Below are 17,940 nucleotides of genomic sequence, written 5' to 3'. Positions count from 1 at the left end.
CTTTATGAAGCTTCAGTGATATTTATATTAATGCAATGCCTGGCACATTAAAAAAACTGAATTCATATTATTATCTTATTATTTTAATGGGCAAATTATTACTAGTAATGCTACTATTAATACCATACTGTAATTACCGCTACTATTGTTAGATGCCAATGTCATAGCATCTTTATGAAGGTTCGTGATATAAAATAAATATTAATGCAATGCCTGGCACATTAAAAAAACTGAACACCCATTATTATCTTGTTATTTTAATGACCCGTTATTACTAGTAATACTATTATTAATACCATACTGTAATTACTGTTACTATTATTAAATTACTGCTACAAACCTTTCTTGTCCATCATAAGCCTTTAAGATGAATACACTTTGTAACCTTCATAACCACCGTATGAGGCACTATTACTATCCTTCTTTATCAGTCAAGCAAGCTGAGACTTAAAGAGCGTAAAGTTCGTTGGTAGAGGGACAATATTTGGACCCAAAAGTCTCACTGGAGCTCTTACATGCCATGCTAAGGATTCCTTCATTTCAGCATGAAACTATGTTCTAAGTATTCATATGTGACTTTTAAAAAATTTAACAATATATCTTGGTGATATTATCATATCAGTGAAGAGAAAGCTATCATATCCTTTCTATATGACTGTATAATATTCCAGAGTAGGAACGTAACATGATTTATTGAATTACTATCTTACTGATAAACACTGAAGATTTTTATTTTTCTCAGGTTTTTTTGCTTTTACAAAAAATACAGCAGCAAAAAATATCCCCTATTGTATAAGTGGGAGAATTTCTTCACCCAGTTAATACCCAAAGTGGAGTCCATAACCTACCTTTCTCTGAAATCACTGGGCTGCTTTTTAAAAAAATGCAAAACATACCTTAAAGAAACACATAATCACCATACTATAAACTCTTCCAAAGCCCAGAAAAAAAAAAAAAAGATGGAAGGCATCCCAATTCATTCTCAAGGCGATAGAATTACTTCTAAATTTAGACAAAGACAGCACAATGAAAGAGAATTAGAGGCTCATCTAATTGACACTGATGAGAATCTTAGCAAATCAAATGTGCCCATGCTTTAGATAAAGACTCATAAATGATTAAATAGGGCTTAATCCTAGGAATGCAAGGATGGTTCAACTTCAGGAAAAAAAAATCTATTACCATAATTCATTAAGGCAAAATTAGAACTTTTTCTCTTCCTTCCCCAAGACTGCGCTTTGATTCTTTTTTATAATAATGAGGCACAATTTTCACTATATGGAGAACCAGAGAATGGTAAGAACTTTACTTTTCCTCTCCCCACCTTATCAAATTCAATGATGGTCTCCATCTACACTGCTCTGTTCCTCTACCCAAGTATGGGTTTCTTAAATACCCAGACTGTCCAAGGATCCAGAGCCCACAGGGTCTTGGGAGTTAAAGATGGAATTGTTGTCTATTGTAGGGAGCTAAGTATGAGTGAGCAGAGAAAACTATTTTAGGGGCAGAGACAAGGATGGGATAGTAAGGGCTGAAGGAGGGACACACAAATTGAAAACAGAAATTACACGTTTTAATGGTACCCCATCATAAGTCTCTCAGCATATTTGGGACACTGAGGGGAAAACTTCTGCAAGCTATTTCACATAAGATTTAGGGCAAATAAATATAAAATCTAAGCAAGACTTTTGAAGGTATTCCATGTCCTTTTTTTTTTTTTTTTAATATGCAGGCTCCCTCTGGAATGTGGTACACAGCTATTTGTATGCCTTAACTGAGGACAAAAGCTAATAATCACAGTGTGCCAAACTTATCTGCTTCCCACCTGAAGGAAAGATGATTACATGGTGGTATCAAGAGGATTTTCCTCAAAGCCTGCTCAATCTGTAAAGGAGAAAGTATTTGATCAATTTCAATAACTGCTAAACAACCAAAATTGTCAGGTTAGAAATAGAAGGAATTTTCCTCAACTTGATATAAAATACTTAGAAGAAATCCACAGGAAACATCATAACCATGAAAGATTAATTGCGTCCAACTAGAGTCAAGAACAAAACATGAATGTCTACCATCATTTTTACCACTGGCGGTGCAAGACAATGCAGTAGAATAAGAAAAAATATAACAAAGGGCATAACTGTTAGAAAGAAGGAGGAAAATAATTATTGGTAAACCTGCATCATTTTTTTTCCTACAAAAATACAATAGATTCGAGTGAAATACTATTAAATAAGAGAGGTCAGTAAAATGACTGGAAATAACACCAACATACAATGAGCAATCGCATTTCTAATTTAAAAAGGTAATAGGCAAAACATTCTACTTTTGATTTTAAAAACCATAAAATACTTAGATATAAACATAACAAGGCATTCATATGTCATATAAAAAAAAAAAACCCTCAAAACTTTGGTAAGTAGAATGACATACCAGTATAGGAAAATACTATTGCAGAGATTCCCTCTTACATGAATCTAGAAATTCAGGTGTTCCAGTTAGAATTGCAGCTAGTTTTTTAAAAAATAGAATGGGAGAAGGTGATTATAACATTTTTAGGGAGAAGCAAATAGGCAACAATAGGCAAGAGTTTTTTTTAAAAGGAGGTTAATTTGTGGAGGCTTATTCTAGATAAAGCTCAGCAATCAGAGTGGTGTGGTATTGACATTAGACTAGAAAAACAACTGGAAGTGAACGAAACAAAATAAAGTCCAAAAACAGATCCATGGATATAGGAGAATTTACTGGATGGTTAGGATGGCTTTTCAAAACTGTGGGGAAAGACTAAATTTCAGTAAACAATGTTGGAAAAATTATCTACCCATATGTTAAAAAATTCTTGTTCTATTGTCAAGCTCTATCATGCAGGCTATACTAAAAAGCCCTTTATTAAACATAAAGGAATTGAAAAGAAATATCGGAGACTGTTTTTTATATTCTTGCTTATATTCTGTGGAAGACCTTCCGAATAAGACAGAGAATCTAGAAAGAGGAAAAGAAAAGATGGAAAAATTTGGTTGCATAAAAATTAAAAACTTCCCTATGATCAAAGAAATTGTAAGCAAAGCTAAAATTCAAGCCATGAGGACAAACTATTTGCAATACACAGTACATGACAATACATATTATTATAATATACAAAGAAATCCTATAATTTTTTTCTGAAAGAAGAAAAACACTAATTATGGTCACAGAGAAATGAGCAAAATGGCCAAAAAAACATAAAAAAAATTCTGAACCTCACTATTAATCAGGAGAATGTTAATTTAAAAAAGTTAGATATTGGGTACCTGGGTGGCTCAGTTGGTTAAGCATCTGCATTCAGCTCAGGTCATGATCTCAGGATCCTGGGATCAAGCCCTGCATTGGGCTCCCTGCTTGCAGGGAACCTACTTCTCCTTCTCTTCCCTGCTCGTGCTCTCTCTCTCTCTCAAATAAATAAGTAAAATCTTAAAAAAAAAAAAAGAATAAAGAAGATGTGGTATATATATACAATGGAATATTATGCAGCCATCAAAAAATGAAATATTGCCATTTGCAACAACGTGGATGAAACTAGAGGGTATTATGTTAAGTGAAAGAAGTCAATAGGAGACAATTATATGATCTCACTGATATGTGGAATTCGAGAAACAAGGCAGAGAATCATAGGGGAAAGGAGGGGAAAAATGAAAGAAGATGAAATCAGAGAGGGAAACAAACCATAAGAGACTCTTAATCTCAGGAAACAAACTGAGGGTTGCTGGAGTGGTGGAGTGGTGGGGGGTGGGGGGGATGGGGTGGCTGGGTGATGGACATTGGGGAGGGTACGTGCTATGGTGAGTGCTGTGAATTGTGTAAGACTGATGAATCACAGACCTGTACCCCTGACACAAATAATACATTATATGTCAATAAAAAGAAAAAAAAAGTTAGATATCCTTTTTTGGCTCCCAGATTAACGCAGATGACCAAGATTATGAAAGTTAGCACTTAATTGAGTACTTGCTGTTTGCTATATATGTGCTCAATACATTGACATCCTTATCCTCCTAATAACCTTATTAGATATATTGGATATGTATGATTATTATCCACACTTTATAGATGAGGGTTTAGTTGAAACTAAATAATGTTACATTATTAACATTATGCATTAACAGAAATCTGTAACTTGTACTTGATTCTCTGCATACTACCTTTTTTGTATCCCACATCTTCCCCTTCTCTGGATTTACTTTTTGTTTCCTGACACATATCTTCTAGTAATTCATTCATAGAACACCTGAAGAACTTTGTTGATCTTGTCCCTTTTTTTCTAGCACACAAGACTGAAATCCTTTTGGTTTTTATTTTTGTATGTAAGTTGTTATAATCTTTGGAAAACTTTCAGGATTTTCTCTTACTCACTGGACTATTTTATTATGAGGATATATTTTTCTTTGACCATGGAAAACTATTCCCTTAATGGTTTTCTTCCTGATGTTTTGCTTGTATTTTCCTTTAGAAACACATAAATAGGTATCAGGACTTTAGGGTATGTTAGTATGTTTTATAAGCTTCCCCCACTTCCCCTATTTTCAATTTTTTACTCTTTTTTGCTTTGGGTAGAATCTGTGTGCTTGATTTTGCATTTCAAACTTCTAGCACTATCCATTGTTCTATTTACTCAGGCTACTGATTAAAAAACTTTGTTGATCATATAGCACTGTATGTTAATTATACTTCAATAAAATTTTTTTGTATGATGATTTTAAAAATACCATACATCTAATTGTTTTTTTTTTATGGATATCGTTTCTAAAATATCTCTGGAAATATGCTCAAACTAGATCCTTCTATTTGCTCTATTTTGTATCATTTGGTATTTGTTCTGGGATTATTAAATTGATTATTGATTATTCAGTATCTCTCTTTTATTGTTCTCTGTTTATGTTTGTATTTACAATTCCTTGTTTGCCTATTCATGGGTCCTTGTTTTATTAAGTTGTGTCCAGTGACTCTGGGTGAGTAAAAATGTAATAAGGAGAACTTTCTGAAGAGCAGTGTAATCTCTGCAAGGTACTGGCGTTTGGTTTTGTCCAAATATTAATTTAGCAAGCAAAAACTGAAATCAGAACAAATTAAAACGTACTAAACTCCAATCCCAGTGGCAGAGTCAAAATTTTTCTGGATTCACAGATACTCAGCAATAGGAGGCATTTCACAAATAATCCAAATGTAAAAGAGGCAAAAAATGGAAATGAATGGGAAAGGAACACTATATACCATGTAAACTAAAGACACTAGAAATAGAAAGTCAAAAAAGGCAAGTCAAGTAAGAAACTGCATAGCTAACTCTTTTCCGCAAGGCATTGGTAGCAGTGCAAAAAAATTATAAGTCTGGCAAAGACAAGAAGAGAATTCAAGAAAAGACTCTGTCAATCTCTTTCCCTCTCCCGCCACCTCTTTCTCAGACAGACACATACATACACACACATGACTACAATTTTGCCTAAGCAAATAAGAGATATAACCAGTTTATTTTTAATTTTGGTTACAGTTTTTGAAATGTTTAAAAATAGTGCATTTGCATTGTTCAAAATTAAAAAAAACACACAAAAAATACTCATTGGAAATTCTCCCTTCATCATCTGTCTTCCATCTAGTTTCATTTCCTAAAAACAACAATGTTACTAATTGCTTGGGTATCCTTCCAGAGATATTCTACTGCATGTACAAAAAATTTTAAATTACACATATATACATATATCTTTCTTTAACCATTTCCTTTACATAAATGATAGCATATTATAAGCTGTGTTGTACCTTGCTTTAAAAGATATTATTTGAAGATTTTTCCATAGTATTACATTAAGTACCTCTTAATTTTTAAGAGTTCTATTGAAGCATAATTCACATTCCATACTATTCATCCATTTAAAGGGCACAATTCAATGACTTTTAGTATATTTATAGAGTTGTGCAATCATCACTGTAATCAGTTTTAGAACATTTTCATTACCAGTAAAACAAAACAAAACAAAACCCCATACCCCTTAGCAATCACTCCCTAATCCCTCTATCCCTCCCAGCCCCAAGCAACCACCAATTTACTTTCTGTCTCTATAGATTTGCCTATTCTAGAATTTAATATACATGAAATTATACAGTGGCTTTTTACACTTTGTATAATGTTTTCAAGGTTCATCCATGTTGTAGTATGGAACCAGTCTCTTTTTGAGAATGGACGGATGGCTAAAAAGACCCCATATATAAAATATATGTTTGGTTTGATATATGGATGTATACATACATACATTAATCATATTAATAATTTCATGTATTTATATAGCAGTCACTCATCTTTATGTATTAATTCTCATCAATTACTTGAAAAAGAATCCCCTTCAGATGTTAAGGTAACACAGTTTCTTAGGGAGATGCTAAGCCCAACACCCTGGTATATAGATTTATTTCACACAAAGAGTTTTGTAGTAGAGGTCATCACTGATTGGTTGTTGGCAGTGGAGTTTCTGTGAATGTTTCTATTATCTGATTTAGAGGCAAGCTGAAGATGTGTCCTAACTTCACCATTTTTCCAGGGTATTTAATTTTTATACTTTTTACCAACCCTCAGTTTCCTCTTGAAAGGAGGTGAGTACATATAGATTGCACGCGCTCCTAGCTTCTCTCCTGTTCTAATGGAGAAAGTGCTTTACCTTCTGTCAAACATCAGTGTCACCTAGTGTCCTCTGCATCCAATGCCAGTCTTGCTTTCCAGGTGCCTCAAGTATGTCTTTTCTCTCCCTGTTTGCAGGCTTTCCCTCCTTCAGGATACTATCTAGCAGCATACCCGCATCTTTTTATATATCTATATGATTTAAATAATTCCCTCTAGCCCTCATCGACTTCTAGTTATTCTCCCCTCATTCTGTCTTGGCTTCCTTGGTGATTCCTGAGAACATAAATCTGATAGTCGTCAACCTAAAGACAGCATTGGGAGCCAGTGAAATCTTTTTGCTTTTTCCAAGTATCAGACCCATATGTCCAGCTGTCAACTTAAAATCTCTACTGGGATAACTTGAAGGTATCTCAAACTAGAACAACCCAGAGAGAATCCTCTGTGTCTATCCTCTTCTGCCCCCGAGGCTGCCATTCCCAGATGACAACTTGTCCTCCTCCGGCTTTTCCCATTCCAGGACCTGGCATCATTTTCCACTATTGATTGCTTTGAGTTGTTCTTGACACTTCAACCAGTCTTGTATATTCTGTTCCTAGCTATTTGTCAAATCTGTCTGCTTTTCTTATCTCTCCTCTCACTACCCTACTCAAGGCATTATCACCTCTTGGGTGAATCACTGGAATCCCTCTTATTTCCCTCCTGCTACTCTTGCCCTCATCCACTCTACTGCAACCAAAGTGATATTTTTAATTTATGAATTGCGTGTGTAATCTCCCTGCTTATAAGCCTTTCCTGGCTTAATGTCATCCTTAGGATAAAGTCTCCAATTGTTACAGAGCCTCCAAATTCCTGCTTGATCTGCTTGCTCACCAACCTTTCCAGTACCGCCTCTCACTGGTTTCCTCCAGATTCTATAGTCCAGGCACTCCTGCTGCTTGTCCGTCTTTTGAATGTATGGGGCTCTTTCCCGTCTCTCACTTTTCACGTATAATCTAGAGCATCTATCCCCATAGCATCACGCGTTTTCCTTCCTATCACTTAGCACAGTTTGTGCTATGTAGCTGTTCGTGTGTGATTATTGTTGAATGTCAATTTTCTCTAAAATATTCTGTTTCATGAGAGCAAGGACTCTGCCTCTCTGGTTCACCAAACAGCAGAGCGACAGGTATATAGAGTGGATACTCAAAAATATATATTAGATATACAAAACAGGCGATAGCTAATCATTTTATGCCTGTTACGTGCCAAGCACTGTAATACTTTTATATGTGGCATTTCACCTAATCCTAACTATCACCTCCATGAGGTATTATTTCTCTTATTTTGCACTTGAAGAAAAGAAAATCAGAGAAGCTAAGCAATTTTTTTCAAGGAATGGCTTCCTTGGGATTCCAACTTTGGTCTGTCTGAATTCCAATCTGGTGAGCGTTCCATTGTACCGGATTGCTTTTGGGGCAAATAGGAATAGATGAATCAGCCAGTGTATTTGTCCTACACTAATTCTTTGTTAGTCAGGTATCAGTGAATGGAGCCTGGAGAGAATGAGGGCACAGTTGAGAAGTGACTGAAACTATAGAACCCCTTAGACCCTGGATTTGTGTGCAGCGTAGGTAGATGGGGGCATCGGTGGGGATTCTGGCCAGTAGAGAGTTATGAGCAAATGAGGGCACTGAGCGCTCAGGGATGGATGGGCACTAGAAGGAAGAGAGAAAAAGATACAGTCTTCCTTACTTTGAAATGTTACCTGGGCCTTGCCATGATTATTTTGGTGGGTATCGGAAATAAATACTAAAAATGATTCAGATCTACTTCTTCCTTCCACCTGATCAGTCTCATGAAAACATTCATTCCTCTATGTGGAGTGAGAGCCTTGTTTTATTTATATTTGTTTCTTTGGCATGGGTCTGTATCTGGCAAGGCAACTTGGTAATATTTACAAAGTGAATGAATGGACGAATGAATATATTTATTGATCAATAATAATGCTTTTCTTTACATATCATTCTTCTCTTAGGAACTTCTAGGTACCCTGGATTAAAAAAGGGATTAACTCTCAAAATGGGGATTTCAGTACCTTTGCCAGGCAACATGGAGCATTGGGACTTTTGGCAGAGATTGTAAGATCTGGATATTATTATTGAAATACTTAGCATTGTGAGTAAAAGTTCTAGGAAACTTCATGGTCTCTGGGATAGTATTTGAACTCAAGGAGAAAGGAACTTATTCTGGAAGCCCCAAGCAAGAACTCTTTGCATTAAATAAATATAATTATTTATTGGAATTTAATAAAACATTCTTTTTAAAATTTTTTTAAAATTTTATTTTATTATGTTATGTTAGTCACCATACAATACATCATTAGTTTTTGATGTAGTGATCCACGATTCATTGTTTTCATATAATACCCAGTGCTCCATGCAGTACGCACGTGCCCTCCTTAATACCCGCCACCGGGCTAACCCATCCCCCCACCCCCCTCCCCTCTAAAACCCTCAGTTTGTTTCTGAGTCCATAGTCTCTCATGGTTCTTCTCTCCCTCCAATTTCCCCCCTTCATTTTTCCCTTCCTTCTCCTAATGTCCTCCAGGCTATTCCTTATGTTCCACAAATAAGTGAAACCATATGATAATTGACTTTCTCTGCTTGACTTATTTCACTTAGCATAATCTCCTCCAGTCCCCTCCACGTTGATGTAAAAGTTGGGTATTCATCCTTTCTGATGGCTGAGTAATATTCCATTGTATATATGGACCACATTTTCTTTATCCATTCATCTGTTGAAGGGCGTCTCGGCTCTTTCCCCAGTTTGGCTATTGTGGACATTGCTGCTATGAACACTGGGGTGCATATGGCCTTTCTTTTCACTACATCTGTGTCTTTGGGGTAAATACCCAGGAGTGCAATTGCTGGGTCATAGGGTAGCTCTATTTTTAATTTTCTGAGGCACCTCCACACTGTTTTCCAAAGTGGCTGTAGAACAGAGGTTATTTACTCAAATTTATTAGTCAGGTACTATATTCTAAGCTCTCTCTTAAATATTAATTATGTATTTATGAAATAATAGATACAATTTTTAAACAAAAAGGATATAAACATCTTTCTTTAAGAAATTTAATAGTGTTTTAGGGTTTTGAGTCCCCCCCACAGTTAGAAGAAGCAATTGAAAGCTTGGGAAAAAACACAACTTAAAAAAAGTGAAAATCTCACCCTGTTCTAGACATATTGCCTTCTCTCAGGTCAAGCAGAGACAGAAAGAGAAGATTTATTTTCAAATAAGAAAATATTTGATGGGGGAATAAACTCACAGAACAGAATGTTTGCTACATGGGCCTATGCCTGAATAGCCTCTTTCAGGAACAAATCATTTATTTTATGGATATTCATTTTTTTTCTTCATGGTTAAAGTGTGAAAATATATTTGCTAACTAGCAGTTGGTCTCATTATTTTTCTTAAGGAGACAAACAAAAAAACCCATAGGAAAATAAGTTCTGTGCCTCCTTTGGCTTTGACACTAACTGTAACATGTTAAAATGTAATAATTCCAGGGGCGCCTGGGTGGCTCAGTTTGTTGGGCGACTGCCTTCGGCTCAGGTCATGATCCTGGAGTCCTGGGATCGAGTCCCGCATCAGGCTCCCTGCTCAGCGGGGAGTCTGCTTCTCCCTCTGACCCTCTTCCCTCTCGTGCTCTCTCTCTCTCTCATTCTCTCTCTCTCAAATAAACAAATAAAATCTTAAAAAAAAATGTAATAATTCCATTGCCTGAGAGTTACCGGTTTATGCCTTTCCACATATATATGTATCATTCACTACAGTGATTGAAGAGGGGTTTTGTCCCCAAACTTATGGTTAGTATAGATTCGTCAAGGATCTATAGAGGTAATAAAATTATGTGGATAAAGCTAAACTATAGTTTAAATCTGACCTCAAGTTTATCAAAATGTATACTTTTCACATTTAGGTCTTCTGGGGATTACAAGGTCTAGATTTCCTTTTGAGACTCAAGACATCGAAGCAATCAGAGCACCATGGACCTTGTTTCAAATGGAACACCAATGAACATGGGCATGTAGATAACTCTCTGAGAACCTGCTGTCATTTCTTTTGGGTCTATACCCAGCAGGGCAATCACTGGATCATAGGGTAGTTTAATTCTTTGAGGAACCTCCATACTGTTTTCCAGAGTGGCTGAGCCGATTACCTTCCCACCCACAGTGCACCAGGGTACCCTTTTCTTTAATCCCTTACCAATACTTGTTATCTATGTTTTGGGTTTTTTGTCTTTTTTTCTTTATGAAAATCATACTAACAGGTATGAAGTGATATCTCAGGGTGGTTCTGATTGCATTTTCCTGATGGTTAATTAGTGAAGTTGAGTACCCTTTTATATTACTTGTTTATTTGTGTGTCTTCTGTAAAGAACTGTTGAGTCAGTTCCGTTGTCCATTTTTAAATTTTTTTAAATGTTTTAATTAAAAAAATGTTTGTTTAAATTCTAGTTAACATACAATGTGATATTCATTTCAGGTGTACAATCTAGTGATACAACACTTCCACACAACATCCAGTGCTCATCCCAAGTGCCCTCCTTAATCCCCATCACCTATTTCACCCATTCCCCCCAACCCACCTCCCCTCTGGTAACCATCAGTTTGTTCTCTAGAGTTAAGAGTCTATTTCTTAGTTTGCCTCTCTCATATTTTTCCCCCTATGGTTGTTTTGTTTCTTAAATTCTACATATGAGATCTCACTCACCTATTTTTTTTTTAAGATTTTATTTATTTGAGACAGAGAGAATGAGAGAGAGAGAGAGAGAGAGAGAGAGCACATGAGAGGGGGGAGGGTCCGAGGGAGAAGCAGACTCCCTGCCGAGCAGGGAGCCCGATGCGGGACTCGATCCCGGGACTCCAGGATCATGACCTGAGCCGAAGGCAGTCGCTTAACCAACTGAGCCACCCAGGCGCCCTTTTTTTTTTTTTTTTTAATCAAGTGATTTCTAGGGACTTGGAGGAGGAGAATATGGGGAGGTAGAAGGCAAGGCGTACAAAGTTCAGTTATTCAAGATGAATAGATCCTAGAGATCTTCTATACAGCAGAGTGCCCACAGGAAACAATACTGTGTTATATACTCAAAAATTTGCCTAGAGGGTACATCTTATTATTACACAAAATAATAATAATATAACAAATAAAAAAGGTGGGAGGAAAAATTTGGAAAGGATGGGTAGATTTATGATGATGGGTACACGAATATATACCTAGCTCCAAACTCATTAAGTTGTATACATGAAATGTGTACAGATTTTTGTATGCTAATTATATATCAATATTTTTTAATATTAAAGTTGTTTTTTCCAAAAGCCAACACCAAGTTGGTCACTCTGAATTCTTTGAGGTCTGATGGAGAGAACGGGCGGCACAACACCATCTCAAGATTAAAAAAATAAAGCAAAGAAAGCCTGAAATGAGAGAAAGCACAGATTCTTTTCTATTTTTATGAAAACAGCAGCACCTTCTGGCATTTTCCTTTCAGAATTTGGCATTCAGAGGATTGATCTGATACAGTTGGTAATTTTACTTAAAAACCTTCGTATTAAATAGACTCAAAATATTTTTGAAGAACAGATGGAGACTGGAGGAAGAGATAAACATTGTATGTTAAACATTTTATTGATCAATTAAAATATCATAATTTAAAATGTTGATTCCACTCTGAGAGTTATGCATGTCTGTATGTGACTGAGAAAGACAGAGAGTGTACACGGGGAGTGGGATGGGTATTTATTACCCGAAGTTAAAGCTGCTCCTCCCCGCAAGCTCCCCTCCACCTCGCCCACACGCAGGCGGGCAGATGGCTTTTTTTCAAGGTGTTAAGGAAGCTGGCTTTCAGTCTTGAATCATGTGCCTCTGGGCACTTTGAAAACTGCCTCTTCTGCCTATTTTTAAGACCAGTTTGAAAAAAAAAAAATGATAGGCAGAGAAGAATAAAGAAACCACCTGTGTGGATTTGATAAAAAGGCAGGCTATAAAGTTACCAGCTCTTTGAAAAGAATTTTGTTATCGAAAGAATGCATCCTTAACCTTCTAGCACTTCTTTGTTCTGCTTTTTCTACAGTAGAATGAATTCTTGATAAACGAATACCATCGTTTGTGCAAATTGGTCTACTTGACACTAATTTTCAATCACACTAACCCTTCATCTCTATGATCTATTTATGTATGAGAATTCCCATTCTATTTTAAGAGTACTTTTATGTGGATGCACCAGCCATTCTCATAAATTGTGTAGACAGAATATTGGATAAATCGTTAGATTCATCAAAAGTTAAGCAAGACTACAAAGGAAAGAAAACCCCACCAATTACTGTTCCAAATGGCACTAAAACTTACTTTTCCATTGGTTCATATATTTATGGGAAAGTATTGTGGGCAAGGCTGAATGTAGAAACAATTGTGTTTAATTGTTAATTATGGAAGGTACAGGAAAATGACAAGCCCACAAATAGTCCTTGTATGTCCTGCTTTGCCCTTGCATGCCATCACGCTCCCTCAGAAGTCTGAGCTATGTCCAAAGTTGGTTGTAAGCTGTGTTTCTGACAATAGCAGGGTTGTAATGGAAACTGTCTTCACCACCTAAGTTATGGGGCCTGATACAGTGAATACCATACAAGCAGTGGGTCGGCCTGCCCTAAATTATGCCTGTTAATGTGACCCCATCATTATTCCCAGGATCTGTGCCCTTCGCCCTTGATCTCATTTCTACAGGATTTAGACAAGTGTCAGACCCTTGGAATGCTACACAATAGTGACCTTGATTCCCTGACTTTGCTGTGGAAAAAAAATGAGTTTAAATCTAGTGTTGAGATGATATGGAATGCTTTGTAACCAAATTTGTCCCAATACAAAAGAATCCCTAGCCCTCTGTCAGAGACATCTGCCTTTTGATTTGGTTCAAGCTTTCTGGTCATAAGGGTAGCTAGTGCATTTATAGAAGACTAAAGCCTCTTTGTTGTTGTTGTTGTTGTTGTATTTGATACATGGGGAAATTCAGGTGATTCCTCTTTAGCGTTAACTTTCCAGATATTATTTTTAAGGCTTTGTCCTTATAATTGTCAAAATACAACCCTTTAGGGGGAAAAAAACCCACTGCTTGGCAAAAGATGCTAAAATAAAGATGTGGGATGTTTAGTGCTTGATAGATGAACAAGTGGAAAGGGAGTGTAATTCGGAACCAAGAGGCACCACCCCAAGGCTGGTCCTGAGCTCCTTTGGGGGGAAAAAGCAGTCTTTAATTACATCTGGTACTCGTTAATTCTTTTTGGAGTCTCTTCCCGGATCTGTTCCCCCATCAGCCTCCCATCAAGCAACAGAAATTCCAGATGGTTCCCTCCATATGCCTGTGCTCATTCTCTCAAGTAGGATAGATGGGTCACTGACAGAGTAGGATGGAACAGCCTTGGTCAAAGCAAGGCAAGATGAAAAGCAGCGGGCTACAGTTTATTTAGAGGTGGTCTATCATTCATGTTTTTAAGTGGGTTGTATAAATAACTGTTTCTGAGTGATTTTTTTCTCTGAAATGTTTTGAGTAATTTCATGGAAATGAAGCTACTCAGAGAAAGTGGCATATTGATCCCAATTTTCCACCCCTGGAAGAGAGAGACATCTATTACAGGCTGTCATTATAGTTGAGGATTCGTCAGTTTGGACCTGCAGCTGATCTACTGTGGAGACTACATTGGAATGAATTTTTCTGCATTTGTTACTTGCAATGATGGCTGTAGTCTCTGTTACTATGATATGAAAATTCCTTTATAGAAATATTTATAGGGCATGTGTTTCTTTCATCTTAACAGAATTTTGTTATTAGGCACATTGATAGACTTTCCATTTTGAAGTAGTTGGGAGTAAAGATGAGGTCAACCTCTATATAATGAAAAAATATACAGTTGGCCTTGAACAACATGGGAGTTAGGGTGCTGATCCCCTACCCTGTGCAGTCAAAAATCTTTATATAACTTTTGACCCCCCAAATGTAACTTGTAATAGCCTATTGTTGACCAGAAGCCTTACCAATAACATAAAGTCGATTAACACGTATTTTGTATGTTGCATATATTATCTACTGCAGTCTTTCAGTAAGTAAGCTGGAGAAAAGAAAATGTTTTAAGAAAACCATGAGGAAGATAAAGGACATTTGCAGTAAGTACTGTACTCTGTTTACCAAAAAAAAAAATAAATAAATAAATAAAAAATCCATGTATAGGTGGACCCATGCTGTTCAAACCCATTTGCTCAAGGGTCAACTGTATTATCATTTCAAGTATATCACATTGTACTTATTTGTTTATCTATCCTCATCTGATGATGGGACACATGTCTTACTCATGTCTGATTTCCCACCACCCAACAAGATTTGGCACATCATGGGGAATGAGAAGAAAGAAGAAAAGGTGAATAGACAGGAAATTTCATTCTTTTTAAAAAAGATTTTATTTATTTATTTGACAGCAAGAGAGAGAGAGCACCCAGAAGGCAGAGGGAGGGGGAGAAGCAGGCTCCCCACTGAGCAGAGAGCCTGAAGCGGGGCTTGATCCCAGGACCCCAGGCTCATGACCTGAACTGAAGGCAGATGCTTAACGGACTCAGCCACCCAGGTGCCCCTAGACAGGAAATTTCAAAGTGGAAAGTGGTGTCAAAAGCAATAAGAGCAATGTTTCAACTCTTGTCTTCATCCTATACTTCCCCTCGGATAGCTATTAGATTTTACATGCGGGGTGCGTGCGTGCGTGCGTGCGTGTGTGTGTGTGTTCTTTGGTGTTAATTCTGAGTATCTATAGCTCAATTTCCTCAGAAAATAAAAGTGAGAATTGCAGCTATGATCTCTGTTCTCACGGAGCTTACAATAGTTAGGCTCTCCTACCATACGATCCAGCAATTGCACTACTGGGTATTTACCACAAAGACACAAATGTAGGGATCCGAAGGGGTACGTGCACCCCGATGTTTATAGCAGCAATGTCCACAATAGCCAAACTGTGGAAAGAGCCAAGATGTCCATCAACAGATGAATGGATAAAGAAGATGTGGTATATATACACAATGGAATATTATGCAGCCATCAACAGGAATGAGATCTTGCCATTTGCAACGACGTGGATGGAACTGGAGGGTGTTATGCTGAGCAAAATAAGTCAATCAGAGAAAGACATGTATCCTATGACCTCACTGATATGAGGAATTCTTAATCTCAGGAAACAAACTGAGGGTTGCTGGAGTGGTGGGGGGTGGGAGGGAGGGGGTGGCTGGGTGATAGACATTGGGGAGGGTATGTGCTATGGTGAGCACTGTGAATTGTATAAGACTGATGAATCATAGATCTGTACCTCTGAAACAAATAATGCAACATATGTTAAGAAAAAAGAAAAAGAAGAAGATAGCGGGAGGGGAAGGATGAAGGGGAGTAAGTCGGAGGGGGAGACGAACCATGAGAGACGATGGACTCTGAGAAACAAACTGAGGGTTCTAGAGGGGAGGGGGGTACGGGAATGGGTTAGCCTGGTGATGGGTATTAAAGAGGGCACATTCTGCGTGAAACACTGGGTGTTATGCACAAACAATGAATCATGGAACACTACATCAAAAACTAATGATGTGTAATGTATGGTGATTAACATAACAATAAATAAAATAAAAAAAATAGGCTCTCTATGATTTGTGTGAAATTTGTTGGTATATTTGGAGTCGATAGGGCAACTAAAAGGAAAAATTTCTTCTAAGAAGGATATGTAATAAAGACCAAGAGGAAAATTTTAGATTCTGTGTTATTGTCATATTTTACCTGATAAGTTTGTTAAAAAGAAGCCTAATATCATGCTTTTATGTGTGTGAGTACTCTATGAATGAGAGAAAACATTTTTTGAAGGAACTTAATCATTTTGTACAATCAGGCTCAGCAGCCAAACGTCGGTAGTATGGGCCATAGATTGGAAGAGATAAAGGCCATTGTTGGTATAGAACTCTTGTTTTTTTAAAAGGTGCTGACTTGAAATCATTTCTGTCTTGCTTTTGAAATCATATAAAACTCATGAAACACAAAATGTGTGTTAAACCTAGAACATCCTCTAGATATTTCACTCTTTTGTTTGAATGCTTTTAAAGTACCTGAGATGAAATTGAAATATATATTCATTTTTATCTGTTGAGCCTGTTTGTTCATTTTGTATTAGTTACTAATGTGCTCTTGAATTTCAGGTGTGTAGGGAAATAAACTTGGCAGATCTGGACAACATTTATTTAACAACTTTGTCTTCGATGTCACAGTAAGCACGAGGGCTTTTTAAAAATGGACGGTTGCTTCCCCTAAGAAAAGTTACAGTGGGTGAGAAAGGCATAATTACACTGAGGAAGAGCCCAGTGACAGTTATCTCCTTATATACACTAGTTATGGATAGAGTTACAATAATGTGTTTTAATGTTCTGTTATCAGAAGGTGGAGAGATTTCCATGGGGGAGGAGTGGTGGGTCCAATGGGGAGAAGACTGGAAATGTCTTACCAGCAGAGCTAGAACTTGGGTTGATTCTGATGGGTGAGTGGGTGGTGCTGATGCTGTTGGACCACAGCTATACCTTAAGAACCATTTTTCTACTCTCCAACTGAGAGACAAGGGAGAGGAGGAAGTGTATGCTGGAGATATCCCACTTCAACTCTGCCTACATTTTATTGACTACAACTCAATCGCGTGGCTTTGCCTAACTACAAAGGAGGCTAGAAAAGATGGTCTAACTGTGAACCCAGGAGGAAAAGGGAACTCGTTGGTTTACAACCCTACAATCTCTGCCACAGGAGGGTGTGGCTGTCTTACAGCTAGGGAAGTAGTTGGGGACTAGGAAAGACAGCCTCTGAGACGTTAATTTGGAGGGCAGTTCCTTAAAAACAGCAGGGTACGTTGTTTCCTGGAATGAGGAATGAGATTATGTTAACAAAATTCCTTAAAAACTTTACATGTGTCAGTGATTATGGTACTTGAAATTCAAGCAGAAGCATTTATTTGAGATCTTTAATTTGTGTTGAATTACTACTAAGCCTCATAAAGTAACACTTAATACTTTGGCATACATGAAATATTTACTGTTTTAAATGAGAATTTTTATTCATGTATTTCCCTATTGTTACTTTCAGACAAAAACTATGATTCCTTTCTTCTGAAGTTATATGGAAATTTTTGAAAGGGGAGATGAAGAACAATGGTTTTAAGTTGTCCAGTGAATTCTACAAGCATGCCAAACTAATTGACAACAGGGCC

General features: G+C 37.0%; 1 protein-coding gene across 6 annotated transcripts in view; it reads left to right on the top strand.

The window, feature by feature from the left end:
• Positions 1-17,940, top strand: part of PKHD1 (PKHD1 ciliary IPT domain containing fibrocystin/polyductin) — a 484,077-nt gene that overhangs the window by 286,414 nt on the left and 179,723 nt on the right. The gene's annotated exons all lie outside the window — the stretch shown is intronic.

Source organism: Callorhinus ursinus, unplaced genomic scaffold (genome assembly GCF_003265705.2).
Source record: "Callorhinus ursinus isolate GAN/ISIS: 27379988/994484 unplaced genomic scaffold, GSC_fseal_2.0 scaffold22, whole genome shotgun sequence".
NCBI classification, from domain to species: domain Eukaryota; kingdom Metazoa; phylum Chordata; class Mammalia; order Carnivora; family Otariidae; genus Callorhinus; species Callorhinus ursinus.
This window is presented reverse-complemented; position numbering and strand designations above follow the sequence as displayed.